This window comes from Bufo bufo, chromosome 3, assembly GCF_905171765.1.
Source record: "Bufo bufo chromosome 3, aBufBuf1.1, whole genome shotgun sequence".
Taxonomy (NCBI): Eukaryota; Metazoa; Chordata; class Amphibia; order Anura; family Bufonidae; genus Bufo; species Bufo bufo.
Window position 1 is genome coordinate 496,507,658 of NC_053391.1, and position 12,316 is coordinate 496,519,973.

A 12,316-nucleotide genomic window follows, 5' to 3' on the forward strand; every position below is an offset into this window, starting at 1 on the left:
TAAAATTTGTCCTAACACAGGAGGAGGAGGAGGAAATCCTGTGGTGCACGGAGATGGAGATGGTCTTCAGATTCCCACACAGACGTCTCAGAAATGAACTGCGGCTCCCAAAATCAGCTCCTGGGAAGATCATCAGTCATCTATTCGCCCCACTTTATTTTGGTAGTGTGTAGAACCCGTGTGGGACCCCCACGCTGCAGATTGATCATGGAGACACCGAATTTTATAATATATATGGAATTTCATAATAAAATGTTTAAAAAATGTTATAATTTTAATAATTTTTTTCTTAGGAGAGAATCGGCCAGTCTTCAGTTTATTCAACGACGTGGAGGGTGTTGCAATGGAGAAAGCATTCCAAAAAAAACAATTCCTCTACACCTGGAGCCGAATCCTGTCAAGAATGATGCAAGTGCGGTATTGGCTGCTCATCCAGCAAGATACTTCTGCGGGCACCTGCCTGCCATGCTTAGGCCTCTACTAGCAACAGACAATGAGAAGAAGACAAAGCTTGTTCTTTTCTGTGCATTGAATTAATAATTTTTGGGGCCTGTACTCCACTGGCATGCAGTAAAATTGATATCTAATGACCTCCAGCCACATAAATCACTTGATGTTTTCTGTCCGGAGAATGCCTAATGTTTGGGGCCTGTACTCTCATGTAGAGTTGAGCGGACACCTGGATCTTCGGGTTTGACGGGTTCGGCCGAACTTCACAAAAAAGTTTCAGTTCAGTTGACCCGAACTTGACCCCGAACTCAAACCCCATTGAAGTAAACAGGGACCCGAATTTTTGAGCACTAAAATGGCTCCAAAAAAGTCATGGAAAGGGTTAAAGAGCTGCAAATGGCAGCAAAATGTGGTTAAGAGCATAATAAGTGCTCTGCAAACAAATGTGGATAGGAAAATGACTTACAATAACATAAAATACGTAAAAATAAAAAAATAATAATCTTGATCTTGGAGGAAGAGGTCCATATGGAGTAGGAGGTTGAGGAGGCGGTGGATGTGGTGGTGTAGGTGGAAGCGGCGGTGGTGGATGAGGAGGTTGCCTACACTTCTTTTTGGTTTTATTTATTATTTGTTTAAATTAGGGTACACCCTAAAACATTGGCAAATATAACCTGTGATAACCCCCTTCAGCCATGCTAAACAAACGTTCAGACAATAAGCTGGCTGCAGGGCAGGCCAGCACCTCCAAGGCGTAAAGGGCATATGCCCAATTTGGAGACCCAGAAGTTCAAGGGGGCAGACCCATCAGTCAGTACGTGTAGGCGTGTGCACACATACTGGTCCACCATGTCGCACGTCCCCGTGATGTCCACGATCTAATTGGATATCTTCTTTTCTGTGCCTACCATGTTGATCACGGGTTCCACACCGGAGAGGGAGCGTGAGAAAGAGAGACCACATCCAAGGGAGGTCAATAGCTGTAATGTGATCAAGCTGAATTGTGGGACAAATTATTGAAGCCGAAGCTTCCAAGTAAAGGAGGGGGCGCGCGGCAATTACCCATTCCCGACTCGAGGAGGTAGCGATGATAAATAACAATACAGGACTCTTATAATAAAAAATAATAGGAAATGTCACTAGGGTATTTTGGATTTAGAAACGTTATACAGGAGAGGCCCTGCTGCTGCTTTGTTGACTCTAGATAACTTTTGCCTGATTGCACGTCTCCGTGACTTCCACGATTCATGTGGATATCTTCTCTATAAACTTTAGATGTTCTTTTCTGCGCCTACCATGTTGATCACGGTTAACGGCGAATCAGGGTTCCACGCTGAAGAGGGAGTGTGAGAAAGAGATACCACATCCAAGGGAGGTCAATGGCTCCAGCGTAATCAAGCAGAAGTGTGGGACAAGTTGTTAAAGTTGAAGCATCGAATGAAAGGAGGCGGCAAGTGTCAATTAAAAACAAATTTTAGAAATTTAATTCCCTGTCACCTATGCAGAACAGGAGGTTTTCAATGCCAGAAATGGGTCAATGTCACCCACCAATGGAACAGATGATTTTTAAAAATTTCGGGCCTTGTCACCTATGCAGAGCAGGGGTTTATTCACGGCAAAAATGGTAAAATGTCACCCAAGAATGTAACAGACGAATTAGTGAAATGTATTTCCTTGTCCACTAGGTAGAGCAGGGGTATATCACAGGAAGAAAATGGTAAATGTCACCCGACAATGTAACAGAAAAATTTGTGAAATTTATTAACCTGTCAACTAGGTAGAGCAGGGGTATATCACAGCCAAAAATTGGTGAATGTCACACAACTATGTAACAGAAATTTTTTGAAATTTATTAACCTGTCAACTAGGTAGAACAGGGGTATATCACAGCCAGAAATTGGTGAATGTAACCCGACAATGTAACAGAAAAAATAGTGAAATTTATTAACCTGTCCACTAGGTAGAGTAGAGGTATATCACAGTCAAAAATTGGTAAATCTCCCCCGAAAATGTAACAGACAAATTAGTGAAATTTGTTTACCTGTCTACTAGGTAGAGCAGGGGTATATCACAGCCAAAAATTGGTGGATTTCACCCAAAAATGTAACAGACAAATTAGTGAAATGACATTAAAAAAAATATGTATAAATTAAAAAAAATTATCTTGATGTATGAGGTGGAGGTCCATATGGAGTAGGAGCTTGAGGAGGCGGTGGACATAGCGGTGTAGGTGGAAGAGGAGGTGGAGGAGGACGAGGTAGCCAACACTGGTTTTTGGTTTTAATTAAATTTATTTATTTATTAGGGTACACCCAAAAGTAGTGGGAAATATCAAAAATAAAACAATGAGCAATTGCGCTGTAGTATAAGAATGGCTTGGTTACGGTCATTATGCATGTCTATTCTGCACAAGATATGGACAAGTCCTGTGGGATCCATGCCTGGTTCATTTTAATGAACGTGAGCTTGTCCACATTGGCTGAGGACAGGCGGCTGCGCTTGTCTGTGATAACGCCCCCGCCGTTCTAAACACACGTTCAGACAATACACTGGCTGCAGGGCAAGCCAGCACCTCCAAAGCGTAAAGGGCAAGTTCAGGCCATGTGCCCAATTTGGAGATCCAGAAGTTTTAGGGGGCAGACCTGTCATTCAGTACGAGTAGGCGTGTGCACACATACTGCTCCACCATGTTGCTGAAATGCTGCCTTCTGCTAAGATGTTCCATATCAGCTGGTGGTGCTGGTTGTTGTGGCATGCTGACAAAGCTTTTCCACATTTTGGCCATGTTAACTTTGCCTTCTGAGGTGCTGGCAGTGCCCCAGCTGCATTGGTGACCTCTTCCTCTGCCTTCGCCTTGTGCTTCCACTGTGCCCCCGCTGTCAGGTGGGAATGCCACCAGCAGCGCATCTACCAGCGTGCGCTAGTACTCGCGCATCTTACGATCACGCTCCAGTGAGGGAATTAAGGACGGCACATTGTCTTTGTAACAGGGATCCAGCAGTGTGGCCACCCAGTAATCAGCACAAGTTCGAATGTGGGCAACTCGGCGGTCGTTGCGGAGACACTGCAGCATGTAATCGCTCATGTGTGCCAGGCTGCCCAGAGGCAACGAAAAGCTGTCCTCTGTGGGAGGTGTATCGTCTTTGTCCTCTGTATCCCCCTAGCCACGCACCAGTGATGGCCATGAGCTGGTTTGGTTGCCACCCTGCTGTGAACACGGTTCCTCCTCCTCCATCTCCTCCTCCTCATCCTCCACCTCGCCATCCTTCAGAACTGTGCCCTGGCTTGACACTTGTGTACCTGGCGTTTGTGGGTGCAGGAACCCACCCTCAGAGCCACTTGTGAATGACTGGCCGGAAAACCTATGAAATGATCCCTCTTCCTCCTCCTGTGCCACATCCTCTTCTATCATCGCCAGCGTTTTTTCAAGGAGGCATAGAAGTGGGATAGTAACGCTGAGAACGGCGTTATCAGCACTGGCCATGTTGGTGGAGTACTCGAAACAGCGCAAAAAGGAACACAGGTCTCGCATGGAGGCCCAGTCATTGGTGGTGAAGTGGTGCTGTTCTGCCGAGCGACTCACCCGTGTGTGCTGCAGCTGAAACTCCACTATTGCCTTCTGCTGCTCGCACAGTCTGACCAGCATGTGCAAGGTGGAGTTCCACCTTGTGGGCATGTCGCATATGAGACGGTGAGCGGGAAGGCCGAAGTTACACTGCAGTGCTGATAGGCGAGCAGCAGGAGGGTGAGAACGCCGAAGACGCGCACAGACGGACCGCACTTTATGCAGAAGCTCTGACATATCGGGGGATAATTTTTAAGGAACCTCTGCACCAACAAATTCAGCACATGCACCAGGCAAGGGATGTGCATCAAATCAGCTAGTCCCAGAGCTGCTACGAGATTTCGCCCATTATGGCACACCAACAGGCCGGGCTTGAGCGTCACTGGCACCAACCACTCATCAGTCTGTTGTTCCATGCCCGTCCGCAGCTCCTGCGCTGTGTGGGGTTTGTCCCCCAAACAGATAAGTTTTAAAACTGTCTGCTGTTGTTTACCCCTGGCTGTGCTGAAGTTGGTGGTGAAGGTGTTACGCTGACAGGATGAGGAGGCGGTAGAGGGTGAGGAAGCGGAGTAGGGGGAGGAAGCAACAGGAGGCAAACTGAAGCGCCCTGCAATCTTCGGTGGTGGAAGGACATGTGCCAAACTGCTATCCGCCTCAGGCCCAGCCACTAATGCATTTACCCAGTGTGCTGTTAGGGAGATATAACATCCCTGAACGTGCTTACTGGTCCACGTATCCGTAGTTAGGTGGACCTTGCCACAGAACGCATTGCGCAGTGCACACCTGATTTTGTCCCCCACTTGGTTGTGCAGGGAAGGGATGGCTCGCCTGGAAAAGTAGTGGCAAATGGGCATGACGTACTGTGGGACAGCCACCGCCATAAGGCTTTTAAAATTCTTCGTCTCCACCAGACGGAATGACAGCATTTCAAAGGCCAGTATTTTGAAATGCTGGCATTCAGGGCCAGGGATCGCGGGTGGGTAGGGGGGTACTTCCTCTTCCGCTCCAGTGTTTGTGAGATAGAGAGCTGAATGCTTCCATGGGACATTGTGAAGATGCTTGGTGACCCAAGTGGTGGTGTTGCTGGCAGATCCTTTGTTTGCGGGGTGGCAGGTGGCAGTGTCACTCCAGAGGTGGATGAAGAGGCTGAGAATGCAGCAGAAGAGGAAGCTGGAGGAGCCAGAGACCTTTCTTGGTTTTTGAGGTATCTATTCCACTGCAGCTCTTGCTTTGCACTTAGATGCCTGGTCATGCAGGTTGTGCTCAGGTTGAGAACGTTTATGCCTCGCTTCAGGCTCTGATTGCACAGCGTGCAAACCACTCGTGTCTTGTTGTCAGCACATTGTCTTAAGAACTGCCACGCCAGGGAACTCCTTGGAGCTGGCTTTGTTGTGCTCGGTACCTTGCTGCATTGGGCAGTAGCAGGCTTACTGTCTATGGGACGGCCGCTCCGCTTTTGCACCCTGCTCCCTCTTCTGCTGTGCTGGTGGCTCTGTGCGACCACCGCCTCTTCCTCCGAACTACACAGGTCACTCGCATGACCTTGATTCCATGTGGCGTCAAGGACCTCATCGTCCTCTACATCATCTTCCACTCAGTCTTCACCCCTGCCCTCCTTGTTGGTCTGCACACTGCAGAAAGCCACAGCAGTTGGCACCTGTGTTTCATCATCATCCGAGACGTGCTGCGATGGTCCTCCCATTACTCATCCTGAAACATAAGTGGTTGGGCATCGGTGCACTCAATCTCTTCCACTTCTGGGGCAGGGATAGCTGGATGGCCCTGGGAAACCCTGCTAGCAGAGTCTTCAGAAGGCAGAAGAGACTGCTGCATGACTTGGGGCTCGGACTGCTTGGCTGATTTGCAAAGGGGTGAGTTGAAAGACTGATAGACATCGACTGCAGGTGCCAACTATGATCTTTCAGCAGGAGACTGGGTGGGAGACAATGTGAAGGAACTGGAGGCACTGTCAGTAACCCAATTAGTATCACCTGTACTTATTCTGGCCTCACCATTCGTAGAGCCGCATTAGGTCTGACCAAAAAACATTGAAGGTTCTGTCGCCTTCTCACACCTGAGGAAGGTGTTTCACTTGTGCATGTAACTGGCACAGATCGACTATGTCCTCTCCCTGAAACAGGAGCTCCACAAGCAGCACCATGACCGGGGCTACGTCCCTTATTCGACGATCTCCTCATTCTCCGCAAATTTAGGATCTTGCCCAAAATGGGTGTTTTTTTTTATAACAGAATATAACAGCAGTTACTAACGCGTTTATTTAACATTGACAGATGCAGCAAAGGCCGGAAATTTTGTAATTGGCCCAAAATGAATGTTTTTTAATAACAGAATATAACAGCAGTATCTAACGCGTGCATTTCACACTGACAGATTTAGTATTTTGCCCCAATTATTATTTTTTAAACCAAGAATATTATTGCAATATTTCAAGCTTGTTTTTCACACTAACAAATGCAGCATTGGCCCCAGATGTAGGATATTGCCAAACATGGGTGTTTTTTTAAACCCAGAATATTATTGCAGTATTTCAAGCTTGTATCTCACACTGACAGATGCAGCAAATTTAGTATTTGGTCCAAAATGGGTGTTTTTTTAATAACAGAATATAACAGCAGTATCTAACGTGTGTATTTCACACTTACAGATGCAGCAAAGGCTGCAAATTTTGTATTTTGCCCAAAATGGGTGTTTTTTTTTAAACCAAGAATATTATTGCAACATTTCAAGCTTGTTTTTCACACTAACAAATGCTGCAAAGGCCCCAGATGTAGGATATTGCCCAAAATGGGAGTTTTGTTTAAACCCAGAAAATTATTGCAGTATTTCTAGCTTGTATGTCACACTAACAAATGTAGCATGGGCCCCAGATGTAGGGTATTGCCAAAAATGGGTGTTTTTCAAAACCAGAAAACTATTGAAGTTTTGCAAGCTTGTATATTTCACACTGACAAATGCTGCAAAGGTGCAAGATGTAGGATATTGCCAAAAACAGGTGTTTTTTTTTAAACCCAGAATAGTGTTGCAGTATTTCTAGCTTGTATGTCACACTAACAAATGCAGCATAGGCCCCAGATGTAGGGTATTGCCAAAAATTGGTGTTTTTAAAACCAGAAAATTATTGAAGTATTGCAAGCATGCATTTCACACAGACAAATGCTGCAAAGGCACCAGATGTAGGATATTGCCAAAAATGGGTGTTTTTTTAAACCCAGAAAATATTATTGCAGTATTTGAAGCTTGTATTTCAGACTAACAAATGCAGCATAGGCCCCAGATGTAAGGTATTGCAAAAAATGGGTGATTTTTTTTAAACCCAGAATATAATTGCAGTATTTCATATGCTGTGCTGGTGCACTGAACTTGCATAAAATGGTCGCCACTGCCCACCTAAGTAACAGACGGATAAAAGTTATTTTTCTGTGTCACTGGGCTCAGGGCAGGGTAAAAAGATTGTGCACTAGACCCACAAACAAAATCTATGTAGATCGCTGAGTTAACAAGCACTTCAGATTAAAGATTCTTCCCTATTCTCTCCCTCACAGCAGCAGCTTTCTATCCCTACACTAATCAGAGCAGAGTGATGTGTAGCGATACATGACTCCAGTTTATATAAAGGCTCGGTCACCTGCTGCACTGGCCAATGACAGCCATGCCATTAGTAGGCATGGCTGTGATGGCTTCTAAGGGCACAAGAGTAAAATGCTTGTTGATTGGCTGCTCTGCAGCCTTTCAAAAAGCACCATTAAATTCCCGAACACCGAACTCGAACCCGAACTTTTACTGAAAAGTTCGGGTCCGGGGTCCAAAAATTCTAAAGTTCGGTACGAACCCGAACTTTACAGTTCGGGTTCGCTCAACCCTACTGCCATGGCCTAAAATAAAATTTTTAAAGTTGCAAGCATGACACATTTTTGAGAGTTTCAATTTAAGACGCATAAAAATGGTCCCTGATTAAAATACATATTTGTGGGGATTTTTGCCAATGATCCCCCTCTGGTATATCACTGTCCATGTTGTGGGACTATTTGTGTACTTTTAGTAAGTGTTTGCTGGCTGAAAATATGAGCTGAAGGTTCTCCTGTCATTAAAGTGAATGGGGCCCGCAGCAAACTTGCGGTTCGTGAACATTTGATCGCGTTCGCGAACCGTCCCGGCCGATGTTCGTCCATCACTAGTGACAATTCGGCTGTCACTATGCAAGCAACTCAGCATGCATCGGGCCATTTGCGTAAGTGACTCAGAGGAACTCCCTGACTCCATCTCCACTGCATACTGCCACGGAGTGTCTGGGTAATTTGCCTCGTCTTCCTCATCATCCTGTAGCTGCTCTGACTGCTCCTGCTCCTCCTGCTCCTCCTCTCCTGTCACCTGTGTAGAAAAAACAGCCATTTCTCCACGCATTGATTTTGCTCGAATGTCCTCCTCCTCCTCTAGTTTAACTACCACAGGGCTCATGTGGCTGTGAGATGTAGTTGCCAAGTCTCCTGTCCCCTGGCCAGACAAATTTAGCAGCATCTGTTCCAGGATATGAATCAGTGTAATGACGTTGTTCATCCCATAGTCCTGATGACTGACAAATAAAGTGGCCTCCTCAATGGCAGGTGTCAAGCATGAGATGCCATTGGTTAACATTGAAGTTACACAGGGGAGTACCTCTGTCTGCCTTTATCATTAAGAAATTGTTTATGGCTTTTCTCTGTTTATATAATCGGTCCAACATATGGAGGATGTAATTCCAATGGATGGAAACGTCGCATATCAGCCTATGTTGGGGGACGCCCTTCTGCCGCTGCAGCTCAAGGAGGGTGTGCTTTGCAATGTACGAGTGGCTGAAGTGCATTCAAAATTTACTGGCCATTTTCAGGATGTCTTTCAGATGGGGTGAAGACTTATGAGCAGCTTTACCACCAGATTGAACAGATGCGGCATGCAGGGCACATGGCTCAGCCCCTTTTAACGCAGCCGACACCATGTTCTTCCCGTTGTCGGTCACCATGGTTCTGATTTTGAGTTGTCGAGGAGAAAGCCATGATTCGATTTCTTGGTGAAGGATGTGGAGCAGTTCCTCCCCTGTGTGACTCCATTTACCCAGGCAAACTAGGTGCAGAATAGCGTGACACCGCCGTGCCCTGCACAAGTGGTGCGCTGGAGAAACACTGTAAATTGTCCCTGCAGTGGAAGCTGAGGACACATTGGAGGATGAGGAGGCAGAGGCGGACATTGTCACAGGACCAATGGCATGAGAATGTGGAGGTGGAAGCTGTGTACCTGGCCAAGTTGCTGGTGTGGCTGGGCAGGAACCACATTTAGCCAGTGGGCCGTAAAGGACATATATTGTCCTTGACCGTAGTTACAGCTCTACACGGCAGCGCTGCCGTGCACTTTGGCAGACACTGACAGGCTCAAGGACTGGCCCACCTTCTGTTTAAATATGTGTGCAGGGCTGGTACTGCCTTTTTGGCAAAAAAATGACAGCTTGGGACTCTCCACCTCGGCACGGAACAAGCCACCAGTTCTCTGAAAAGTGCAGTCCACCACTTGGAAAGGGAGGAACTGCAGCACCAGGCAATCTGGCCAGGTGCACTTTCAGCTTCTGCACCGTTGGATGAGTGCACGCATACTGTTGTCTCTTGGCAATCGCTTCAGTATATCGATTGCTGACGGAATGACTGATGAGGAGTAGGAGGACGAGGAGTAGGGCATCAGGACCAGCAGATAATGGGAAGGACAGACAGCTCCCTTCGCTGAGGTGGTGGAGCTTTGACTGCATGAAATCGGGTTATGAAGCGGTTGATGCGGCAGGCTGGACCACCACATCGGAGCCACAGTTCTCCCAGGCCACTTCATGGTGATGCTGCATTTGTTAACACAGGGCCATCCTGGCCACGCTTCACCTTCTGCCAACAAATTCGGCAATTGACCATGTTCACCTCCTCCCGCGGCCTAGTAAAAAATTGCCACACTGCCAAGTATGGCATTTTTCCCCCAGCACTCTGAGCTGACTGCCTGCTATTGCTGCCTTCATAAACTCCTGCACCTCTACTTTCTGGGCCAGTAGGCTCCTGAGAAGCGAGTGGTTTACCATGGGCACGTTTGTCTCCAAACCTCCCACTGTTGCCACCCTGCTGACTCACAGCCATGCTACCACCCTGCTGGCTCAGCCACTGCCTGACACGCAAGCTGCCACTCTCTTCTCCTGATGATGATGATAAAGCCCCTTCTTCACCTGGCTCCCAAGTGTGATCGGCTACATCATCATCATCATCCGCTACTGTCTGCACGTTACTGAAGTTACCCTCAACGGTCTCAGGGTCAGGATCCTGACTGCTCGCAAAACTTGCTCCCACGCGACTCTCATCATCATTACTTGACCACCTACCGGAGGAAGCGGCGGATGTCTTCTCTTGATCTTGGCTGGACAGTAGCTGCTGACTGTCCTCTAGTAGCTCGTCCTCGCTGAAAAATGGAGCCGAGCATATGGCATATAATACTTCTCGCGCTGAGGGAACTGAAAATGATAGAGGAAGATTCAGGACAGGTGGGGGCACAGGGCCTGCTCCCGGGCCATGCAAACTAAGCATCGTTTCAGAGGAACCCACCGACTCTTGGCTTGGGGTGTCTGATGTTACTTGCGATGAAGTCGAAGACCGAGTCAACCATTCAAGCACCGCTAGGTTGCTTGTCAAGACACAACCGCTAGATGACACCGGGATTTCAGGACTCTCGCTGCGACTCCTGCTGCCACCCACCTTTCTTCTGCTGCCTGCGACAGGAACATTTTGGACACGTTCCCTTTGAAGGGCCTGTCACCTGTCTGTCTGACATACTGTATAATAAAAGAATTAAATTAAAATAATACCCCCAAAAAAGGCTGTAGTACAATGTAACTTCACCGCTGAACAGCAATTTTTTTCTGATTAATAAACTAATAAACTCCTTCCCCCCAAAAAAAAAAAATATAACAATCACAATTCACTGCAGAACGGCTATTGGGACGTATGTATATTTCCTTTTTATACACCACGTAAATGGCTATAGTACAATGTAACTTCACAGCTGAACAGTAATTAAGACATTTTTTTTTTCTGATTAATAAACTCCCCCTCCAAAAAAACAAAAAAATAACAGCACTTATGACATATATTTTTCCTTTTTTTTTTCTATTAATACACCCCCCAAAAAAGTAAAACAATGTACGGCTAATAGGACGACTGCAGGAAATATCTGAGCCAGCTCTCTATTATTTTCAGAATTCCCCTAACATTGAGAGGAGAGTGGCCACATTTGAATGGTAAGCGCTCCTGTTCTGGATTGGGTTCTAGAGGTGGGACCTTTACATATCTAACAATGATGGCATATCCTTAAACCTCTTTAAGCACTACTTAGTTCAATTAATCTATTTCATCACCCCAAGGTTTTCAGAATTTATGTGATCAGAAACAGAAAAGAGGTTCATTTAAATAAAGATTAGACTCTGTTTGTTGTGGTAAAATCCATAGAAATAGATTATCTCCCAAGAGAATTAAACAAGGCCATGCATGCCAAAGGTGATTTCATAATCAAATAAAAAGTTCTTTCAAGTCATTCAACTCTGCAAAACTACTGATTAGTCTTTGCTAAATCACAACCTCAGCTAAATGTTTGTGGAAATATAGATTTATTCAGCATTAAAATTTTGAAGATTTACTTGGAAAAATGGATGAAAATGATGTTACTTAACTAGGACAAACAACAGCAAAATAGTGTTGAGCGAGAATGCTCAGCCGAACACCAGTTGGGCTCGAGCACAGCTATGCTTGGCACATCGCGATGCTTGAGTCAGTGTATTTAAATCTAATTTAGCCTCTATTTCTACGCAGAAGATTACTGTACAGTGAGGGAATCCCTCAGTGTGAGTCCACGGCTTAGCAGTCCCTGCTCTGACTCCATATATAGCTACAGTGCTGCCCATAATTATTCATACCCCTGGCAAATTTTTACTTAAAGTTACTTTTATTCAACCAGCAAGTAATTTTTTGACGGGAAATGACAAAGGTGTCTCCCAAAAGATAATAAGACGATGTACAAGAGGCATTGCTGTGAAAAAAAAAAAAAAATTATCAGCTTTTATTTACATTTAAGCAAAAAGTGTCCAGTCCAAAATTATTCATACCCTTTTCAATAATCAATAGAAAAGCCTTTATTGGCTATTACAGCAATCAAACGCTTCCTATAATTGCAGACCAGCTTTTTGCATGTCTCCACAGGTATTTTTGCCCATTCATCTTTAGCAATGAGCTC